The 25067-nt window shown below is 40.0% G+C and overlaps 1 non-coding gene across 1 annotated transcript; it reads left to right on the forward strand.

The window, feature by feature from the left end:
• The first annotated feature begins 20863 nt into the window (after window positions 1–20863).
• On the forward strand, window positions 20864–20970 carry LOC141657998 (small nucleolar RNA R71). Its single transcript, XR_012548910.1, has one exon. It is a non-coding gene; the product is annotated as a small nucleolar RNA R71 (small nucleolar RNA).
• The last annotated feature ends 4097 nt before the right edge of the window (window positions 20971–25067 follow it).

The following is a 25067-nucleotide window of genomic DNA, read 5'->3' on the forward strand; positions in this document are numbered from 1 at the left end:
ATGAAAACGACTTCAAACTTGCCAAAAATAACTCCAAAGCAATGTCGATTCTTCAACGTTGTGTTGGTGAGGGGGAAGTTAGTCGAATCTCTGGATGTCCTACGGCAAAATCTATTTGGGATTCTCTTGTACTTGCTTATGAGGGGACCTCCCAAGTTAGAAAACACCGTATTGACCTTCTCATGCAACAATACGAGATGTTTAGAATGTCAAAGGACGAGTCCATAAATAGCTTTTCTTCACGTTTTTCTTGTATTATTAATGAGCTAAAGAGTCTAGGAAGGAATTTCGAGTCCGAGGACATCATTCGAAAAATCCTTCGTAGTCTAACCTCTAAATGGCAACCCAAAGTTACCGCCATAGAGGAAGCCAAAGATTTGTCAACCCTATCTCTTCATGAACTAATGGGATCACTAATGGCTCACGATTTTAATCTCGACAAGCATTCTAGTGAGTCTTCAAAGGGAAAGAGTCTCACCCTCACGTCCTCTCCAAGTGATGGAGAAGACGAGTAGGAAGATGAATTTGCTATGTTCTCAAGGAATCTAGTCGGGTTAGTCAATGGTCAAGGTAATAAAAGGTTCAATAATACCTACTCGAAAAAACGTTTTCCTAAGAAACGACCTAGTCCCACCGTGGGATGCTTTAAGTGTGGTGATAAAACTCACCAAATTAAAGAATGTCCCAAGTGGGATGAAATCAAATCTAAGGAAAAACGAGACAAAGTTAAAAAGGACTACAAACACAGAGTCATGAGTGCTATTTGGGGAATGTCCGACTCCGAGGAAGATGAGGAACTCATCGAGGAGGAACTAGAGGCTAAAATGTGTCTTACAAGTCATCTCAAGGACAAAGCCTCAAAATATTCAAAAATCGAACACCTTAGATGCCTCATGGCTAATCCCGATGACTCCGAATCCGATTCCGACAATGAGGTAAATCATCTAAAGGCCAAGGCTAGAACTTACTCCAAAGAGAAAGTATGTAAGCTTCTTGACCAACTTTTTGATAAGTGTCGGTTTCAAAATGATAAACTTGATGTCATGCAAAATGAGATTGAGGAAATTGCTCAAGAGAACTTTAACCTTAAGAACGAACTAGAAGCAACAGACAGTGTCACTGTCACCTCTGACGCTTACGATGAAGTAAAGAGAGTCAACAAACTAAATAAACAATTGACTAAGGAACTAGAGCGTCTTAAGATGACACCCACGGACATCTCTGACCTTGAAAATGTCAACACCACCTTGGTGATGCAAGTCTCCTCGCTAACCAAAGAGCGTGATGATCTTTTAAAGGACAAAGATGCTCTCGAAAATGAAGTATATGATCTTGTGGTTGAGGTAGTAGACTTGAGAGAAACAGTGTCTGAAACTGTTGCTTCCAACAAAAACCTAGACGAGTCAAATGAAAACGTCAAATGTTTGGTCAGTGAAAACGAGCGTCTAAAGGGTGAAGTGATTAATCTCAAGCATGAAATAGGAGTCCTTCATGAAATGCTTACCTTCCTTCAAAAGGGTATGCCCGAATGTAGTACTTCTAGATCTATACTTCACCAAAGATCCAAAGAATTCGTTGATCTAAACAAACGTCTTGATGAAATGACATCTAAGTATGAGGAGTCTAAGGAAAGAATTGGATATCTTGTGTCTAAACTCAATGCTCACACTCATGACTTCATAGTTGAAAAAAGGTCGTCGATAGAAGTTGAGAAGAATGATGAACTTAAAAGAGAAAAAGAAAAGAACATGCATCTTCTCACCAAAGATAATGAATTGACTAAAGAACTTGTGAATGCCAAAAATGTCACTGAAAAATGGGAGGGAAGTCAAACCGTGTTAAACTTCCTTACTAGTCAATCCAAGAGGTGTGACAAGGTTGCCGATTTGGGCTTTAAATGGAACAGTTAGACAGGCTGTCACATCCAGAAGCCTAAGACCGACTTTAGGAGAAGAAAATACGTTGGTCTTCCCGAAAATATTATTTGCAACTATTGTGGTAAGAGTGGTCATGTCCTTAATGCTTGCAAGAAAAGATTCAATGACATTAACAAGAACATTAAAGTTGTAAAACAGATGTGGATTAGGAAGGACACCGTAAGATATGTTGATCACAAAAGGGGACCCAAGTTTGTTTGGGTTCCTAAAATCAAAGTCTAATCTTGTGTAGGGCTTGGTGAGAGGCGGCCACAATTGGTACTTGGATAGTGGATGCTCTCGTCACATGACGGGTGATAGAAGCCAATTCCTCTCACTAAAGGCGCATAATGGTGGCACGACAAGGTTTGGTGACAACAAAAAGGGTGAAGTAATTGGCATTGGAAAGGTTGGTAAGTCACCATCTCTTTGTGTTGACAACGTGCGGCTTGTCAAAGGTTTGAAGCATAATCTCCTTAGCATTTCTCAACTATGTGATAAGGGTAATATTGTTGAATTTAGTGCTAATTTGTGTCGAATATTTGATGTCACTACTCATGAATTAATTCTCGAAGGAAGACGTGTCAAAGATGTGTACTTAACCAACTTGAACACTTTATCCGTTCATACCATGTCTTGCATGAGTGTAATGAATAGTGATCCTTGGTTGTGGCATAAAAGGTTTGGACATATTAGTGCTAAAACTCTTAACACCCTTAGAAAACTTGACTTGGTTGAAGGTTTTCCTAACATAAAATTTGACTTTGACAAAGTATGTGATGAATGTGCTAGAGGTAAACATGTTAGAAGTTCCTTTAAACCTAAAAGAATTGTGAGCACACTTCGACCATTGCAACTTTTACATATCGACTTATGTGGACCAATGAGGACTAGGAGTAGAGGTGGTAGTCATTATGTGTGTGTCATTGTTGATGATTATTCTAGGTTCGTTTGGGCACTCTTCTTAGGCTCTAAGAATGAGGCATTTGATGAGTTTCTAATTTGGTTAAGAAAGATTTAAAACAAACTTAATTTAAAACTTGTTTCCATAAGAACCGATCATGGAACCGAATTTGAAAACTCATCATTTGGTGCTTATTGTGATGACAATGGTGTAGACCATAACTTCTCGGCTCCTAGAACCCCACAACAAAATGGAGTGGTTGAAAGAATGAATAGGACCCTTGAAAGTATGGCTAGAACTATGTTATTATGTAGTAAGTTGCCTAAGAACTTTTGGGCCAAAGCGGTAAACACCGCTTGCTATATTCATAATCATGTCATGATAAGGAGTATAATCAATAAAACTCCCTACGAATTACTACGTGGAAGAAAGCCCAACATTTCATATTTTATATGTTTTGGGAGCAAATGCTTTGTTCACAACAATGGTAAAAACAACTAGGGTAAGTTTGATCCACGTAGTGATGAAGGGGTGTTTATTGGCTACTCCGACCATAGCAAGGCCTATAAAGTCTACAATAAACGAACCATGTTAATTGAGGAAAGTGTCCATGTCATTTTTGATGAATCTAGTATGCTTGGACAGGTACAAAATGTGGAAGAAGACGATAATGATGATGAGTTCGAGATCGGTCTTGTTCGAAAGGACTTTGTGTTTGAGGAAGATGAAGCAATGGACAATGACGCTGATCAGCAACATTCTCAGGCACTGTCTCCTCCAAAGGAAAGCAACATTTCAGGGGGAACACGTGGTATCTCTGCCACTGTTTCTTCTCAGGACGCAACAGACCCAACGACTGTTGCTTCCACCTCCAGAAATGAAGCAACTCATGGCAGTGTTGATAATGACCATTATACACCGAAGGAAACAGTCACTGAGACTGACACTGCTGAGGGGGAACAAGAAACCATCATTCCAAAGAAGTGGAAATATCAAAGCTCTCATCCTCTCTCAAACCTCACAAGTGATATTAACTCTGGAATTCGAACAAGATCATCTCTCAACAATCTTGCTCATCTTGATGAGTATTATGCCCACAATACCTTTCTTTCCCAAATTGAACCCGCCAATGTAACAGTCGCTCTGACTGATGCAGACTGGTTAATTGCCATGCAAGAAGAACTCAATCAATTCAAAAGGAACGAGGTATGGCACTTAGTCCCTAGACCGCCTAACTGTACCGTCATTGGTACTAGGTGGGTCTTTCGCAATAAGCTTGATGATTCCGGAGAAACCGTGAGGAACAAGGCTAGACTAGTGGTTCAAGGTTATAACCAACAAGAGGGTATTGATGACGATGAAACCTATGCACCGGTAGCTAGACTTGAGGCCATACGATTACTTATTGCTTTTGCAGCTCACAAGGGCATCAAGCTCTTCCAAATGGACGTCAAAACCGCTTTTCTAAATGGATATTTGGAAGAAGATGTCTTTGTAGAGCAACCTCCGGGCTTCCTAAACAATGATTTTCCAAAACATGTTATCAAATTAGACAAAGCTCTTTATGGTTTAAAACAAGCACCTAGGTGTTGGTATGATAGATTGTCTAAATTTCTTATTGAAAACGGTTTTAAAAGAGGTTCCATTGACAAAACATTGTTTTTGAAGCAACGGTCAGATGAACTGGTTGTTGTCCAAGTTTATGTGGACGATATTATTTTTGGTGCAACAAATGATGTACTCTATGCTTATTTTTCGGAACTAATTAAATCGGAATTTGAAATGAGCATGATGGGTGAGCTAGGATTTTTCCTTGGACTCCAAATTAAACAATCCAAAGAAGGAATTATGATCCATCAACAAAAGTATATTAAGGAAATGCTTAAGAAATTTGGGATGACTAATAGGAGCTCACTTCCTACACCTATGATATCTAAGTCCAAATTGGACAAAGATGAGAATGGTAAGAGTATTAGTGATAAGGTGTATAGAGGTATGATTGGATCACTTCTCTATTTGACCGCAAGTCGTCCCGACATTCTTTTTAGCGTTTGTTTATGTGCTAGATTCCAATTAAATCCGAAAGAATCCCATTTCAAAGCGGTTAAACGTATTCTTCGATTTATGGTACCCCTTACATTGTCCCTTCGATCTTATAAGGTATTCGGATGCGGACTATGCGGGGTGTAGCGTTGACCGAAAGAGCACTTCTGGATTTGCCACGTTCTTGGGTCCTTGCTTGATTTCGTGGGGCTCAAGAAAACAAAACATGGTTGCTCTTTCAACGACCGAGAGTGAGTATGTTAGCGCCGCTAACTGTTGCTCTCAACTTCTATGGGTAAAATAGCAACTTCTTGACTTTGGAATTATTTATGACTCCGTTCCCATAATGTGTGATAATACGAGTGCAATAAATATTTTTAAAAATCCAATTCAACATTCTAAGACTAAGCATATTGAGATTCGTCATCATTTAATTCGAGACCATGTAGAAAAAGGGAATGTTAACCTTATCTTTTGCAAAACCGAAGACCAAATAGCCGATATATTTACTAAGCCACTTGAAAGGAAACAATTTGAGAAACTTAGACTTGACATAGGCTTAATTAATTGTTATTAAATTCATAATTATGATTATTCTTTTTCTCCTAAATGATTGACTAATTAGGGACATGTTAGTATGATATTGTTCTTTCTCGGTTTGCATATTGTTTGTTAATCATAAATTGATATCATCTTTGTGAATTGGTAATCACTCAACCTCATGTCAAGGTCTATATTTACATGTACACCACTTTGAAATATTTATATGAATTGTTTACATTTCATTAAATTGGCCCAACCTACCCTCACCTTCCAACATTTATTGAGCCATTCACCTCACCTTTTTCGTCCATTTTCAATAACTCAAACCCATATCCTCACACATCCACCCAATCACACCTACCAACTATCCATCTCCCTTATTACCCTTACCATTTTACTATGGTAAAAACTTCTTTCAACACTAAACTAAAGCCTACCCCTATGTCAAATCAAACATCCATTCCTACCAACCCGACCAACGACCCTTCACTCTCTCAATCCGAAATGGCTAAACGAAAGGGATCACATGCATTCCCAATCACTCCTAACCCCACTAACACCACTGAATCCGAAACTCCCCTTAAACCACCACCTATTGCCACTCTCCCTCCTGACCAGCCTTTACCACCTGAACCGCCGATCTCCTCTATGATTGGCAAAAGAACCCGAGGCTCACATCGCAAAAACTCTACCTCTGTGGGATCATCATCTGCTACCGTCACTATTTTAGATGAAGAAAATGATGAATAGTCCGAGGAGGAAGTGGATCAAAGGGAAAAAGAAGATGTTCCGGCTAAGTCTCAATGTGGGGGCAAAAGAAAACGACAATTTGATCTCCCCGAAATTAATGAAGAAGCCGAGGGTGATGATGTGAATGCTGAAAAGGAGGATACTGTTTTGGATAAAGAAAATCCGGATAAATCCGGGTCACCAACAAAATCTGATAAGGGGAAAGCAAAGGAGTCGGGATTTGATGAGGGAGACAAGGATGTGGAGCTTAAGAAAAAGAGAGGAAGACTTCAAAAAGGGGTTCCAAAGAAAAGAGGAAAACCCGTGATAGTGGAAGAACCAAGGAAACCTTTTTTTATTGATCCAAATGATTCCGTCCCCATAACTTCAAAATGGGACGAGGACACTTTATGGGCTCAAATCGAAGCTTTGGATCTCCCTCCCTCAATTTATCGTCATTGCAAGAGATTAGTTTCTAAGGATGTTATCCACTCAACCCGTGTCTATGAGAAAACTTGGCTTGACCGACCCGCTTTCACCAAGGTCCGAGAAATGATAGCTGCTCAACAGTGGGAAAGCTTAATCGAGCTTAGGGAACCAGTGTATGCTTGTGAGATCGTTCAATTCTATGCTTCCTTACGAGTTGATGAAACCGAAAAAACCCTCACTGCCAAAGTTAATGGTAAGCCCATAGAACTTTCTCAATCTGATTTTTCTGAAATTCTTAACATACCCAACGAAGGCTATGACAACCTACCCTCTGAAACCTGGCCTGCCCTTGATTATGCCTCACCCATGACCATTGCCAAAAATGTTTTTCCTAAGGCCATTACTTGTGGTGGTGTCGGGAACACTCAAATCCCTCCCCCTCTCCGCTTAATTTTTAATATGCTATGTCGTACCCTCTACCCTTCCGAAGACCGCACCAAACTTTCAATTGCCCAACAATACATCATTTACCACATTGCCACTCACCGCAAAATAAACCTCCCTGGTCTGATGTTTCGTCGCTTCTCGGCCATGACCACAAAACTTTACGACCTCAAAGATTATAGTGTCATTCGTCTACCTTATTGTATGTGGGTTTCCAAAGTTTTGAAAGCTAAAGATGTGCTACTCTCTACAAGTGTGGGTTGTGTAAACTGCTATGATGTGATGAGTGATGGGCAGTTTGGTAAGATGTTGATTCGGATTGGTGATGATGGGTTGCACCCAATTAAGTCTAGAGGCAAGGGTCTTGAATCTGCTTCATCTAGCAAAGGTTCGGGTCCATCTTTGGGAACGGTTCTCAAAGCAATCCAAGAACTTGGTGTATGGGTTAAGGCGGATTCAGAGAAGAAGGATGCTGCTATGGTTCGTATGGAGGATGCCTTGGATGGGATTTGTCGTCTTGAGAAAGTTGTAGATGGGTTGAAAGGTGAAGTTGATGTTATCTCTACTCTCCTCCAAGCAAAGGAAGATGGTCCCTCCGAGGGATATTCTGATGATGAGTCCTCATCCTAGACCTAACCCTTATCCTCTCAAACTTTTTTGCCTCTTTTGTTACACCCCCTTCCTTTCATCGTATTATTGGTTTTGGTGGTGTATCCTTTAAACTTGATCTTGCCATGGTGAACAACGTTTGAACTATGTTTAAACTTTGCTTTGTGTTGACCTTGTTATCCTTTCACGATTGCGTTTATCTTTGTGTGTTTTCTAACATGTGTTTTCCCATGGTTGAACGGTTTCATCATTGCCCTTTTGATGATGTCAAGAGGGGGAAAAGGTAAAACTCATGCCATGTTTTTTAGAACTAATTGATTAACCCGTGCCTTGCTCTAAATTTCTCGATTAATCCTTGATATATGGTTTGCGATCTTATATCTAATCTATCTTGCTTGAGGTGTTTGCTTTCTTAGGGTTAACTCTCTCTAATCTACTTGCTCTTGGTAATTCTTGACTACATGAAAGGGGGCAACTTTAAGCTTTTCATTTGCATTCGTTTTGTTTGGGCTTGTCATCATCAAAGGGGGAATTTGTTGGGTTCTCTTAATTGATGATGACATACCCATTTTAACTTGTGCTTTCTTAGTTTATTATTTCAGGCTTAATCGATCAATTTGCTTATTCTAATCATTCAAGGATCGTCAAGTAATTGCTACCCAAGACATAGAGTCATTTGGTCTTGTAATTGGTCATACTACGTACAAGTGGGAAGAGTAGAATACTTACAACAGTGATAGTCTGACATACCGTTACCTGTAACGGGTAATGGTGTTCTTGACTATCTTGGTTGACCCGTCTCACTTGAAGCAAACTTTTTATTTCAAATATTTTACGTATAGGCTCTCTCAAATCAGTTTTGGCATTCTAAAATATTTGAAAGGGTGGTATGTTAAAAAAGAGTTTGTAAATACTAGTTCAAAAGATTTCTCTTTTCATGAAACAACTTTTTCTTAACTTTCCATGAACCTTGTTTGGCTCTTTCCTTGTTTATCAATGAATTGTCTTCTTGCTAATGGCATCTCCTCTTTATTTCTGAAAAGCCACGGTTATTTTGAGGCTAAATACAAACTCTTTTTTCTCTCTTTTGCTCCTCGGAAGTAAGCCTTTTTGGTGCTAGTTTGGGAAGGTCAACTTCTCTTGTCTCATGACCAAAGAACTTGACCACAAACCCTAGCTTACATCCTCTAGTCTCTTCTCTATAAAAGGAGCACCACTCCTCACTTTCAAAGCAAGACTTTTCTGGAGAATTTTCTTAAGTTTTCAAAATCGGTTTCAAGTTTAAAATCATTCTTACATTTTGCAAAAGCTTTCAAAGTCTTCAAGTGTTACAGTCACAACAACTGTTACTCTAAGTATTGAACTCTTTCACTTATGAACCGTTTGATCTTGTAAGTTGTCCATATCAATTCTTGTTAAGAATCAGTCAGTGGAAACTTGATCCTTGTAAACGTTCTAAGTAAGAGTGTAAAGTTCTAGGACGGAGTAGTCCTTGAACTTGTGTCGCAACCGGAGTAGGTTGTTGGTGTCGCAACCGAAGTAGGTTGTTGGTCTTTCTTTTGTACGGGTTTTTAGTAGTCGTAGTAGATCACTAAAATATTCAATAAAAAATATATTGGACGTAGGCTTTTGAGTATTAGCCGAACCAATTCAAAAATCTTGTGTTCTATCTTCGTTTACTTTTATCCCGCTGGCTTTATTTTATCAAGTTTTTTTATTTGCTTTACTTTGAAGTAACAGTTCTCTATACTGTCATATTCGTGTCGTAGCTTGTACCTCATATGCTAAGTGACGAATAGCAACAGTCAGAACCATTGTTACCCTCACAGTTCAGCAAAGTAGTAACATTTCAATACTCGTTTAATTCGTCAATATTAATCGATGTATTCACAACTTCTCCACATTATCAAACAACTTACTTTAATCTAATAAAGTTTAAGTTGAAATTTTAAAAGTAGTACCTAATTCACTTCCTCCCCCTCTTAGGTACTTGAATCCATAAACTCTTCAACTAGGAACAAGGATCGAAGATGACATCCGTAAAGGGCTCTTGTCCAAAACGGTAGGTCGTGGATATCAAGGCTCAACAAGTCGTTCTTACGGCTCTACTAGCAAGACTGATGAAGTTAACCTGCTCAAGCCATCTAAGAAGAGTACCCCACCAAGAAAGTTCACAAATATTGGGGACACATACTCCAATGCTCTAAAGAGATTGATGAAACAAGGTAAGCTTCAGCCCATAGGCCCTACGCCTGAACCAGAAAAGAAATCCAAGTTCTGGGACGAAAATTCGTACTGCGAATATCATAGAGGTAAGGGACATGATACAGAAAAATGCTACAAGCTAAAACATGTAGTTCAAGACATGATTGAAGACGGTCGCCTATCAATACCACCTGGAGGTAAGCTTAATAACACTCAGAATCCTCTTGGAATTCTGGTGATCACAAGTGAAGAGTCTACCTTAGATTGTTCACACCTCATTTCTCCAGTCGAAGATGAAATTCATGCAATAGAGAGTGAAGGGAACTACTCCACCATTTCCCCTACCATCACCGATTTCATCGCATGGGCAAGGAGTGTGAATAGGCAAGTCGCGGAACTAGAAAGTGTAGTGGCAACCCTACGTGATCCCAATGCAAAACCCAAAGAACGTGCGCCACTAAGTTTCTCTCAAAATGCTACAATGCAAGAAGTAGTGGTCGTGGTTGATGAACTAATCGACCAAATTATCCAATTGGAGGACGAGATCATAAGAATGAGAGAACTTGCTACTATCAATGGAGTATGGGCCGACGATGATGAAGATGAGTATCTCACTGAACACTACCTAGTCAAAGTCAGTGAGGAAATAGTCCAAAATAGTGAGCACCAAGATGTAGACCACCTTACTCGTTTGGGACGTCCATATCAAAATGCTTCTTAAAATGGTCCCATAGCGAATGGTCCAATCACCAATACCAACGTTGTCACACTAAATGATAACGAAGACACCTCTACTGACCATTTGCTAAAGCAACTACAGAAAACAAAGGCTGATCTTTCAGTCTGGCAACTAGTTGCAAGCTCATTCCCACATTGCCAAGCTTTACTGCAAGCCTTGGCCAAATTAAACGTGGCACATAACTCCACACCCGATGACGTAGTCAACTTGGTCTTCCAAGAATCACCAAAGCTAAGTAACCCTGTTACTTTCTCGGATGAAGATTTACCACCTTTCGGCGCTAATCACAACTTGGCTCTTTACATCACTGTCATTTGCTTGAAGAAGAATGTGCCAATGACTTTGGTAGACGATGGCTCGGCGGTCAACGTTATACCCCTGAAAACGGCATACAAATTGGGCATGAAAGAGTCGGATTGGACCCCTACCAACCAAGGTGTTCGCGCATATGATGGTACACGACGAAAAGTGGTAGGACTAGTTAACCTTACCATAGCCACAGGGCCGATTAAACGAAAGGTTAACTTCCAAATAGTGGACATTGAGGCATCCTTTAACATACTTCTGGGAAGACCTTGGATTCACGCTTCCAAAGCGGTAACATCCACCCTCCACCAGAAAATCAAGATCCCACTAGATGGTAAAGTGGTGACAATCACTTCGTCACCCATCAAGGCGGTAATAGAAAAGAGGTCAAGTAATCAAGTACTTGCGGATCCAGTATATGAACTTGGGGGCTTTCATAGCATAAATGTCATAGAAAGCGAGTTGGCACCCTTATACTTCAATCCCTACTCTAATTTGGTGGTCAACCACATGCTCAAATCCCAGGGATACTTCCCGGGAATGCCTTTAAATCCAATCCGAAGAAACACCTTTGCACCCTAAGCTACAAAGAAGGCAACTCACAGAGGATACCACTCGGATTAGGGTACAAACCCACTAAAGAGGAAGCTCTCGCGATGCTCGCCCAAGTTCAAAACCGTAAGAATGTGGGAATCAAAATGCGACCCTACCTCCCTACCCTAAACGGATACTTCGTTAAGGAGGGGAGTCAAGAACTCTTTCATGGATTTCCCGAACCTTGGCACTATCTCGAAAAGAAGTTAGCTGGAATCGAGATCTTTCACGATTGCTACTTCATTCCTCCAGAAACGGTTCCTACCGTCAAGACTCGTCAAGCACCTTGCTTAGACGAACAAGCTGTTAGCCTTTTATTTGGGGAAGATCGATTTGTTAGAGCCGCGCAGGATGAGATCATTACCATGATACTTCAAGACGATCACTTCAACCCTACCGCATTGATCACAGAAACCAATTCAAATCAACAGAAAGGATGGAGAAAGTAGATCAAGTGGACAAACAACCAAGGAAGACTCTTCAAGCTCACCACTGGAGAAGGAGAGATGTTCAAAGGAGAAACAGAAGACGATGAATTCTATCAGAGTCAGAGTCGGAGTCAGAGTCGGAGTCTAGAGAAGTCCCTAGAGAGTCTCCTCCTGTCGCACTCTCACTCCCCTTGTTTCTCCTAGCTTAGCATCAAGTAGTAACAGTAGTTCGGGAAATGTCCCAATGACTGTCCCTTTACCGCCACTGACTACTGAACAGATGGCTTCTTTGTTCCAACTTTTCTCAAATTTTAATATGAATAAATCAGGTTCTGCTTACTCTTCGTGTTATTCTGAATGCAATTCTGTTTACGATGATAATGAGGATGACCCAGACCCAGACTCAATCAAAATACCTCCCTACATAGCCAAAGATATACTACAAGAGGGGGAAGGGGGACCAGTAATAGAAAACACTGAACCCATCAATGTAGGAACCTGATCGAGCCCATTTCGTGTTCACAAATAAGAATATGTGGTCGTTGGTCAATGGTCGATACAAAACACAATTTATACTTCACAAACAACTCTACAATTAGTAAAGAGGCAAGTAAAGGTCGGATCCCAAGGGACGGGTATTGAAATGAGAATTCTATTGTAACTAGTAGTGTCTAAGGGGTGTCACAAATTGGGTTGATGTAGAAGGTTACTAAACTAAAATAGCAATGAAAATAAACTAGCAAGATGAATAAAATAAGGGGTGTAAACAATTGATTAAAAGCACTAGGGTGTCATGGGTTCATAGGGGATTCATGGGATATGATCATACAAACATGTTCTCAAATTATAAGCAAGCAATTATTGTTGTGATGGATTGAGTTGGGTTATATCTTACAATCCTAGGAAAGTTTGGGTCCGGAGCCGAATCGATTAGATTGTACAACACCTACAAGTCGACTTAATCTTTCCTACTCAACACATGCATGGTCTAACAAGACTCGAGTTGGGTTATGTCTTACAAGTCAAGTTGAAAGGATAGAAGATGATAGTAAATGCAAGGATTCATAGGCTTAGCATTTCATCAAATATAACATGTGCATGTATTAAGATCAAAACAAGCAAGCAAATAAGATATGAAAGCATATTAATTTAAGCATGAATCATTCCCATGTTGGTTTCCCCTAATCACCCATTAAACCCTAGCTAAGAGACTACTCACTCATTATCATGTTGATCATGCTAGAAAGGTTGTCAATCATACTAACATAATGAAACATGATGAATAAATGAAAGTAATTAGCAATAATTAAAAAGGGATTAAGAGATTATACCTACTAATGATTCCAATAATAAAGCAAGAATAATAGAAGTACTTGAATCCTAGATTGAGAGGTTGTCAATCTCCCAATAATAACCCAAATAATCTTCAATTACCCAAAATAAAGTAAGAACAAGAGAGAGATTAAAGAACTAAAACTTGGATTAAAACTTGATTAATACTTGATTACAATATTGAAGAGAGATTTGATTGATATTAACTACACTAATTATTGATAATAAGAACATGCTCCTCTAATTAGACTAATGGGGTATTTATAGTGAAAATTAGGGAGGATGCATTAGGGTTAACTAAGGGCTAAACTAGTAATTACACTTTTTAAGTTGAGCAAGGAGACTCCGGTATTTTCTGAGAGAAGGGCTTCTCTAATCGTAGCTTTGAAGAATGAAAACGTCTTTCATCTTGAAATCCGTGCGGATGGGAGTCGGGACGGCCGGATCTGGGCTGAGGAATCCGAGCGGATCCTTGGGCAAGACGCTCGGATTGGCGAGGGGGAATCCGAGCGGATTCCTGTGAGGGACGCTCAGATTGGGCTGGACGGACGGGCGGATTGTATACAATTCGTTCGGATTGTCTGGCAGCGTCAATTCTTCTTCTTTTCTTCCCTTTTCTTCATGAATTCCTTGGGGATTTCCTTGGGGACTCAAGGATCCTTTCTCAACATTGCTCTTCTACTATGCTATGTACAAAGGCCTTCTAGTCTTGTCTCTCCTTGATGCTTGGTCATTGAATACGATCAATTTAGCCTCGTTTTGCCATGAAAATGCAAGATTCTTACTCCTTTCCTACCAAGGGATCAAAATCTCAAAGAATATGCAAAACAAAGAACTAAAGATAAGAAATGACCCAAATAGGCACTAAAAAGCATGGAAACAATGGTAATTCGGGGGCTAAATATGCGCCAATTATGGTCACATCAAATATCCCCAAACCGAACCTTTGCTCGTCCCGAGTAAAGAGGTGACAAAGACTAGGACCAATACTAACCTAACCTAATAATAATAGCCGATATGAGACAATTAGCGGGTCTCACTCCGCCCCTTCAACTCACAACAAGACAACCATGAGGTAGGATGCCTTCTTGCAAGGCAAGGTGGGTCTTGCCAAAATGGCGACACATCCAAACATTAAGCACACAAAATCAAATAATGGATGCATCTACAAAAAGAATAGCCACTTTCCTCATCTAAGTGGCGGAAATTATCTACAAGGGAAGCAATTCAAGGGTACACAATCCTTCATAGATGCAATTTGTTCAAACTACTAGGCCTAGAAGGATACCAATAAATCACCTCCAAAATGTGTCAAGCTAGGGTACCTTTGTCCTCAATCGTTAAATGCTTTTGTCAAGAGTAGACTCCCTATGGTGTTAGAAACACTGGAGGATCGCGGAATTCCCCCTCTTGCCTAGACAAGAAGAAGGGTCGTCCCCTCTCTACCATGCACAAAAATGGATACGATGGATAAAGGGATCGATAGATATTTGAGTTTCATTTTGGGAGTTTGCTTTCATTTTTGTTTTTTCCCCCAATTTCATTGGCATTTGACATTTGAGAACACTTTCTTGCCATTTCTTTTGATTTTTGGCATTTCAATACTTGACAACTTTTTGCATTTCTTTTTGAACATTTTCAAAGTCACCCCAATTAGTAACGAGGGTGCCTTGTATTTGAAGCTTAGGAGTTCTATTTTTGCTCCTCTTTTCATTTGATGCATTTTTGCAAACTTTCTTTCACTTTTCATTTCATTGAACTCAAATTGATTTCTTTTTTTGTGCCCATTCCCTTTTGTTGACAAAAATATGTGGTAGAACATGGATGATGGATGCATGCATGGTTTCAATGGTCACCTTGGAATAAACGGTAGCCAAGGAGTTATCACACCACAAGGTACTCTTGACTAGGCCTTAAACCATGGGTCAAAGGATACTAGCATGACACATCCTAGGGTGTTTTACAAGTATTCTAACAAGCAAAGTCTTAAGAATAAAAAGCATCTACTAGGGCCTATATACACTTGTCAAGCTTCCCAAGTAGACGGTTTCGCAAAATTTTCTAACATGCAAACTACATGCCATGATGCAACTAACACATCCTAATGCAAATGATTCTACCAACTAGTATGACAATAAACTAAATGCAAGTCCTAAGTTCACATTGTTTTACCGCATCAATCAAAATAAAGCCACATAGTCATTAACATAAAGAGGAAAAAGGAGATTGGAAAGATCATACCATGCGGTCTTCAATATCCTCATGTCTCGGATGTGGCGTAGTCAATCAAAGTGAACAAGGATAAACAAACACAATATATACAAGACAATATATACAAAGGAAATGAACTTGTTTTTGGTTTTTCAATTTTTCAATTTTTATGATTTTTTTGAAAATTTTCAATTTTTATGGTTTTTGAATAAAAGTTAAGTGTTAGAATTCCCATCCCCACACTAATATGGGCATTGTCCTCAATGGCCAAAATGATGGAAATTATGCAAAGATGATGCATGATTTCTATACTAAATGCAATTCTACACTAAGCTATACTACATGATGCATGGTTTTTGTTATGACGGAGAGGATAATTTAGATTACCTCCCGTTGTGTATGCATTAACTTCCCCAAACCAAATAAGACACTATTGCTAATGTCAAAGCATGGGTATAGTTCATGCACACACTATGCTATGCATGAAACTAGATTGTCATTTTGGATTTTCAAAAATGGGAACAATAAAGTTAGAACACCTCAATGGAACCGAGGTGTGAGTCCTTTGATGTTGCTAGGACTAAACCATCAATGATCAAAATGAAATAAAATACAAAGAGATATAGACAAACCATGGGAGTGTAGGAGTCTCCAAGGCTAGTCTTCCATCATGCTATTATCATCACCACTTCCCTCATGAGAAGCGGTCACATTGCCACTTTCCTTGGCACTTTCTTCATTATCTTGCTCATCATCATCTTCACCATCTTCATCTTCACCATCTCTTTCTTCATCTCCACTTGCTTCTTCCTCAATATTATCATCAATTTCTTCATCATTTCCAACAACCTCATTGTCTTCCACCACGTCCCTAGATGCACCCGGAAATAAGGCTTCTCTATCCGCCCAACTAGGCAAAGGACAAGATGGATCAAGGAGTCCTTGCCTAGCTAGATGTAAGAGGGGAGGATATTGAGCCAAATATGCATTCTTCCGATCTTCATAAGCTTGCTTGTGCATGGCTTGCATAAGAAGAGTGACATAGTCTTTTTCCAATTTCAATTCCTTGCGGTTTGAACTCTTCATACACAAAGGGGTAAGGCGGTATAACAATGGAAGAGGAGGGAGTTTCATGATCACCCTTTTGTTGTTGAATGATGTACTCGGCTTCTTCGGATAGGGGAAGTAAATAGTTGGTCCGGTGGACACTAAGACGGCAAATCTTTGCGGGTAAAGTGAATGATCGAGCCTCACTAGTAAGCCACCCATACTTGGTGTCAAGGGGATTGTGAGCAACCCACTTAAACTTGTTAATCATGATGGACATATCAATAAGATGGCCACCTTCCTTTGCCTTGTACTTGTTATCCTTATTTAAATTAGGATCAAAGTGCTTGGCTAGGACCGTGACAAGGCCGCCATTAACAATAACGGTTGTACCCTTCTTCCCACTATCTACATGGAGCCATCTATCAACCAATAGCCTCAAAGAATTGTAAGGCTTGGTGTGAATTCTTCCAATATTCAAAGTTGATTCAAGGAGAATAAAATCGAGTCCCGTGAAATGATTGGTGTCTTTCCTAGCAATTATGGTATTTCCCACAACTTTGTGCCATACTCTTATGCCCGGATGATGGACCAAAAGAGCACGACAAGCATGAAAATCTTCAAATTTCTTCCCGGAGATTGCCTCCCAAAGAGGCTCGGGGTCATACTTCCCATATTGCTTATAAAATTTATGTTCATCGCTAAGACCCAAAATTTCACCCAATTAGGAAGGTAATGCGTCTACTAGTGTTAGCTAGACGAAACTCAATATTTTCCCTATTCTCAACTTTTGTCACTTTTAAAGAACTTAAGAATTCCAAGACAAGGGAGGGGTATGTTACTTCCTTCATTTCAAACAATTTCTTCAAACCCATGGCATTGAAAAAGGCTTTTGTTTGTTCAAGAACACCCAATTTCTCCAAAGCATCTTTACATATGAATTTGGTGGATTGAATTTGTTTCATAGCAAACTTGACAAATGTATTTCTATGGGTATCGGAAATGAAAGTTACCTCCGGAAAATGCAAGAGTTGATCGACACGGAGTAGAAGGTGATGCTTCCATAGAAATTTGTTGTTGTTGTTGCACTTCCAAGTTTGGTGTTGATACCACCATTGCCAAAGCTTTCTTTGTTTGTAGAGCTTTTTGCCTTTGAGAGAGAGCCTTTGCTTTTGGTGCCTTTGTTGCCTTTGTTGCTCCCTTTGTTCTTGCCATTTGATGAACTAACCAAGTAAAGAGTCAAAAATCTTCAATTTGTAGAATGCCCAAATCGATTTTGAAGGTAAAAGGCTTTGCCTTTATGAAATCAAAAATCGACTCAAAGGTGAAGATTTTGTTCTTGGTTTTGATTGTTTATTGAAGATGGAGTGATTGATTTGTTGTTTGAAGGATGGTTTGATTTGATTTTGGTGGATTTTGTTGAGGGTTTTTGTTTTTGAGATGGAGAGGATGAGGGTTTTGATGTTGTGGGTAGTGTTTATGAATGAATGAATGAATGAAGGTGGGATGGGTTATAAAGAAGTCGAGATTTTTCAAGACGCAGGGACAATCCGTGCGGATTTGGGCGCAATCCGTGCGGATTCTACAGCTTCAAAATTTTCAAAATCCCGCCTAGAGACGGGCGGATTCTGGGGAATCCGCTCGGATTCTTCTGTGATGGGACGGGCGGATTTTGAGCGCGGAGACGGACGGATTCTAGTCCGAGAGATTTTTCTTTGTTTTTCTTCACCGCAAGACGGGCGGATTGTTCACAAGACGGACGGATTCTCGTGAGACGGCGCGTCTTTCCGTAAATCCGCTCGGATTCTTTTGATATCAAGAATTTTGCAATTTCAGCTCAGCCCCAAGACGGGCGTCTTTCAGCCAGACGCTCGGATCTTCTTCGACGGGCGGATTCTCCTGGAATCCGCTCGGATTGGTCCTTGTGTACACGGATTGATTCCATCCGTGCACAAACGCATTCCCTTATCATTCTTTCTTTCTTTCTCTCAAATCTTGTGTTCTTCATTGTGGGGGCACTACTAAGGCATGAATAGCCTAGGCAATTGCCATCCCCACACTAAGGTAAAGCACTACACATCAATTAAAATTGTTAATCCCTCCCTTACTTCTCTCTTTTCATGACAATTATTTTGATCAAAGTAAATAAAATCCAAAAATGACAAAAATGCAATACAAAAATTGAAAAGTAAGTTAGGGAGTTAGAAATATTTACAAGTGGTGGTTTAGGAAGGACTCCACCAAACTCTCATTCTTGATGAGATGTCAAGGGGGCATGTTCAAGGTGTTGTTGATGTTGCTCAACACCTTGAAGAAGTAATCAAAAGCTTGTTCATTGTTATGGTAGAGGTCCTCAATAGACCGTGGCCCTTGTTGTTGATCATGATCGATGGCATGCCCAATGTAGGGATTAAAGATCCCTTCAAATTCGTCGTCCCAAAGACCACAAACTTCATTGAGTTGATCATTGAAAATCTCTTGCTTAGATGGAGACAACTCTCCCAATTTCTTCTCTTGGCCAATGAGGCCATCATCTTCTTCCTTGGTTGATTTTGATGAGCTTTGCAAGCTCTCCTTGTCACAATTCACTTGCTCTTTGAATGGAGCATCTTCAATTTTCTTCCTCCATTGGAGTTCCGATTTCTTCCTTTCATCCTTCCGGCTATAATGATCAATCATGAAACATGGCTCATGCAAACGAGGAGCTCTCATGGTTTTGTCAAGATTAAAAGTTATGCTTTCATCTCCCACTTCTAGAGTGAGCTCTCCATGTTTCACATCAATCACTGCACCCGCGGTGTGTAGGAAAGGTCTTCCTAAGATGATTGGAATGTTGGAATCTTCCTCCATATCAACAATGACAAAGTCCACCGGGATGAAAAACTTCCCAATTCGCACGGGGACATCTTCCCATATCCCTAATGGTGTCTTCGTCGATCTATCGGCCATTTGAAGAGTGATATTGGTGCATTTAAGCTCTCCCATTCCCAACCTTTTACTCACCGAGTACGGCATGACACTCACACTAGCCCCTAGATCACATAAGGCTTTGTTGATCGTTGTGTCGCCAATGGTACACGGTATTGAGAAGCTTCCTGGATCCTTTAACTTTGGAGGTGAACTCCCTTGAAGTATTGCACTACTCACCTTAGTGAAGGCGATAGTCTCAAGTTTCCGGATCGACTTCTTCTTTGTGAGGATATCTTTCATGTACTTTGCATAGGCCGGTACGTGATTGATTAATTCCGTGAAAGGAATTGAGACTTCTAAGTTCTTCACAATTTCCATGAACTTTCCAAGTTGATCATCAAATTTGGGCTTGGCTTGACGACTTGGAAAAGGAAGTCTAATCACAATGGGCTCCTTTTCTTTGGCCTTGTCTTCATTTTTCTTTGAACTTTCTTCCTTTGATGATTCCCCTTCTTTGGGGCTTTGCACAATTTCTTCCTTTTCACTAGCTTTCACAATTTCATCCTCAACTTGCTCCTTCGGTGCCTCATATCTTGTACCACTTCTCAAGTGAATGGCACTAACCGTTTCATGTCTAGGGGGATTACTTTGAGGTGGTAATTGCCCTTTTTGTCTTTGTGAGCTTGAAGATGCTAGTTGGGTCAATTGTGTTTCCAACATCTTGGTGTGAGCTAGAATGTTGTTGATGGTGGTGTCTTTTGCTTGGCTATCTTTTTGCATTTGAGTGAAAAATTCTTGTTGATTCTTTTGCATTTGGAGGACCGCTTTTTGGACATCAAAACCTTGGTCATTGTGGTGATTGTATGGATTTTGATTTTGGTAGCCTTGGTTTTGATTGTAAAAGGGTCTTTGATTTTGATTTCTCATGGGTGGTGGAGTGTATGTTGTTTGAGGGTTTTGAACATTTTGGCTTTTGTATGAGAGATTTGGATGGAACTTGGTGTTTTCATTGTAAAAATTTGAATAAGGGGTACCACTTTTGTAACCTTGGAAAGCATTAACTTGTTCGGTTGTTCCCCTACACTCACTTGAGTCATGACCCAAGGTTCCACAATTCTCACATATCCCACTTGGGATTGATGAGGATGCCGTCATGGCATTGACATGATGCTTTGATGATTTTGAGTTTTCCTCAAGTCTAGCCATAGCTTGTTCAAACTTCAAGTTGATTGTGTCAATGTGAGCACTAAGTTGAGCACCCAATTGAGTAACGGAGTCCACTTCATACTTTCCTCCTCTAGTAGCCTTGCGAGGTCTACTATATTGTGAATTATGGACCGCCATTTCCTCAATCTTGTTCCATGTTTGATTGTCATCAACTTCGGTGAACATTCCATTTGATCCCATATTGAGAATGTTCCTTGAATCTTCATATAAACCATTCCAAAATTGTTGCACTAAAAACCATTCGCTAAGTCCATGGTGAGGACATGAGCGACAAATACCTTTGAACCGCTCCCAAGCTTCATACAAAGATTCTTCATCCCTTTGCTTAAAACCCGTAATTTGAGCTCTTAGCATGTTAGTCTTTTCCGGTGGGTAGAATTTTTTGTAGAAAGCTAGAGCTAGCTTCTTCCAAGAATCTATTCCAAGGGTGGCCTTATCAAGGCCCTTCAACCATTGCTTTGCGTGTCGATTAACGAAAAAGGAAATAAGACCCATCTTATTTGGTCTTGAGTCACGCCCGTTTGAGAGATAGCTTCACAATAATCGCAAAAGGTTTCCATATGAGAATGAGGGTCCTCACTAGGCATTCCCCCGAATTGGCTCCTCTCAACTAGTTGGATGAAGGCGGACTTGGCAATAAAGTTTCCGGTGAGATGTTGCGGGGTAGGAGTACCATTTGGTAGATCCTCCTCGGTGGGTATAGAGTGTGACGAGAATTTAGGCATTGTAGGTGGATTTTGTGTGGTATTGTTTAATGGGTTCTCTTCTCCTTCTATTGCGAAAGGATTGACAAACTCACTAGTGGGTTGAACAACTTCACCAACACCTCCCAAATTCCTCCTAACAAGTCTCCTATTATTCGTCAAGGTTCTTTCGATTTCACGGTCAAAAGGTAACAAATCTCTTTGTAACCTTCTAGACATGCAAAATATCAAACAACTCGAAAACAATTAGAACAAACCTTGAGGAGTTTTACTTCCCCAAGGTGAAAAAGACACAACTAAAAACAATAAAAGAAATCTTAAATCAATTAAACACCGTCCCCGGCAACGGCGCCATTTTTGATCGAGGCCATTTCGTGTTCACAAATAAGCATATGTGGTCGTTGGTCAATGGTCGATACAAAACACAATTTATACTTCACAAACAACTCTACAATTAGTAAAGAGGCAAGTAAAGGTCGGATCCCAAGGGACGGGTATTGAAATGAGAATTCTATTGTAACTAGTAGTGTCTAAGGGGTGTCACAAATTGGGTTGATGTAGAAGGTTACTAAACTAAAATAGCAATGAAAATAAACTATCAAGATGAATAAAATAAGGGGTGTAAACAATTGATTAAAAGCACTAGGGTGTCATGGGTTCATAGGGGATTCATGGGATATGATCATACAAACATGTTCTCAAATTATAAGCAAGCAATTATTGTTGTGATGGATTGAGTTGGGTTATATCTTACAATCCTAGGAAAGTTTGGGTCCCGGAGCGAATCGATTAGATTGTACAACACCTACAAGTCGACTTAATCTTTCCTACTCAACACATGCATGGTCTAACAAGACTCGAGTTGGGTTATGTCTTACAAGTCAAGTTGAAAGGATAGAAGATGATAGTAAATGCAAGGATTCATAGGCTTAGCATTTCATCAAATATAACATGTGCATGTATTAAGATCAAAACAAGCAAGCAAATAAGATATGAAAGCATATTAATTTAAGCATGAATCATTCCCCATGTTGGTTTCCCCTAATCACCCATTAAACCCTAGCTAAGAGACTACTCACTCATTATCATGTTGATCATGCTAGAAAGGTTGTCAATCATACTAACATAATGAAACATGATGAATAAATGAAAGTAATTAGCAATAATTAAAAAGGGATTAAGAGATTATACCTACTAATGATTCCAATAATAAAGCAAGAATAATAGAAGTACTTGAATCCTAGATTGAGAGGTTGTCAATCTCCCAATAATAACCCAAATAATCTTCAATTACCCAAAATAAAGTAAGAACAAGAGAGAGGTTAAAGAACTAAAACTTGGATTAAAACTTGATTAATACTTGATTACAATATTGAAGAGAGATTTGATTGATATTAACTACACTAATTATTGATAATAAGAACATGCTCCTCTAATTAGACTAATGGGGTATTTATAGTGAAAATTAGGGAGGATGCATTAGGGTTAACTAAGGGCTAAACTAGTAATTACACTTTTTAAGTTGAGCAAGGAGACTCGGTATTTTTCGAGAGAAGGGCTTCTCTAATCGTAGCTTGAAGAATGAAAACGTCTTTGCATCTTGAAATCCGTGCGGATGGGAGTCGGGACGGCCGGATCTGGGCTGAGGAATCCGAGCGGATCCTTGGGCAAGACGCTCGGATTGGCGAGGGGGAATCTGAGCGGATTCCTGTGAGGGACGCTCGGATTGGGCTGGACGGACGGGCGGATTGTATACAATCCGTTCGGATTGTCTGGCAGCGTCAATTCTTCTTCTTTTCTTCCCTTTTCTTCATGAATTCCTTGGGGATTTCCTTGGGGACTCAAGGATCCTTTCTCAACATTGCTCTTCTACTATGCTATGTACAAAGGCCTTCTAGTCTTGTCTCTCCTTGATGCTTGGTCATTGAATACGATCAATTTAGCCTCGTTTTGCCATGAAAATGCAAGATTCTTACTCCTTTCCTACCAAGGGATCAAAATCTCAAAGAATATGCAAAACAAAGAACTAAAGATAAGAAATGACCCAAATAGGCACTAAAAAGCATGGAAACAATGGTAATTCGGGGGCTAAATATGCGCCAATTATGGTCACATCAGAACCAAACTAGAACCCCAAGAACTTAGGATAGGGACGACCTTGAACCCCGCCGAAAGGGCCAGTTTCATAGACCTCCTACACGAGTTCAAGGACGTTTTTGCTTGGTCCTACAAAGACATGCCAGGGATCGACAGGGACATTGCAGAGCATAGAATCCCGATTAAACCTGGTTTCAAACCCGTAAAACAGAAGCTTCGTCGGATGAGGACAGAATGGGCTCTTAAGATCAAAGAAAAAGTCGATAACTAATTCAAAGTCGGGTTCATCAAAGTTTCCGAGTACTCAGACTGGGTAGCTAACATAGTACCCGTACCCAAAAAGGATAGGAGAATCCGTGTTTGTGTTGATTTCAGAGACTTAAACAAAGCAAGTCCTAAGGATGACTTTCCTCTACCACATATTGACATATTGGTTGACAATACAGCAGATCACGCGTTATTATCTTTCATGGATGGATACGCAGGATATAACCAAATCAAGATGGCCATAGAAGATATGCATAAAACCGCCTTCGTCACTCAATGGGGTACCTATTGCTACACGGTTATGCCGTTTGGGTTAATTAATGTCGGAGCTACATATCAACGCACCGCAACTACGCTATTACACGACATGATGCATAAAGAAGTTGAGGTATACGTAGATGACATGATTGTCAAGTCCAAAGATAGAGAGGGGCACATTGCGAACCTTCGCAAATTCTTCTCCAGGTTACTAAAATACAACATGAGGCTCAATCCTCAGAAATGTGCATTCGGGGTAACATCCAGTAAACTCCTGGGATACGTCGTTAGCCAACGAGGGATAGAAATAGACCCTTCCAAGATCAAGGCTCTAATCGAAATGCCGCAACCTCAAACAGAGAAAGAAGTTAGAGGATTCCTAGGCAAGGTGCAATACATAAGTCGATTCATATCGAAACTCACCATGATCTGTGAACCTATCTTCAAAAAGCTAAAGAAAACAGATCACACCATGTGGGATGATGACTGTCAGAAGGCATTCGATCGGATCAAGGAGATACTAGCCAAACCACAAGTGCTCATGCCACCTCAACAAGATCAACCTCTTGGTTTATATCTCACGGTAACTGAAACAGCCATGGGCGCAATGCTAGCACAAACCATAGGAAAAGAATAAAGAGCTATCTACTACCTTAGTAAGAAGTTCTTGGAGTACGAGTGCAAATACACACCACTCGAAAAGACATGCCTCGCTCTTGTGTGGGCAACGAAGAAGCTACGCCATTACATGCTTAGCTACTCCGTAAAAATATACTCCAAAATGGATCCTGTCAAATACCTCTTCGAGAAACCTGTTCTCAATGGACGTCTAGCGAGATGGACTTTGATGCTCTCAGAGTTCGATCTCAAGTATGTGTTAGGATCATATACCTATTATTAGACTCCTCTAATAGTGAACAAATTAATGGTTTATAATTTATTCTTTAGACCTAGTGCATGCATAACAAAATGAAAGATTTATAAGTAAAACAATGTTCCTTACATTGTATTTGGTTCGAAATATTGGGCACAAGTAAGGTCACCTTCCTTCACTTGTTCTTGAGCTGATAATGATGGATGATTTTCCAAGATCCCAAGTATAGAAATCCTCCTTTGATTGCACCC

This window comes from Silene latifolia, chromosome 5 (assembly GCF_048544455.1).
Source record: "Silene latifolia isolate original U9 population chromosome 5, ASM4854445v1, whole genome shotgun sequence".
NCBI classification, from domain to species: domain Eukaryota; kingdom Viridiplantae; phylum Streptophyta; class Magnoliopsida; order Caryophyllales; family Caryophyllaceae; genus Silene; species Silene latifolia.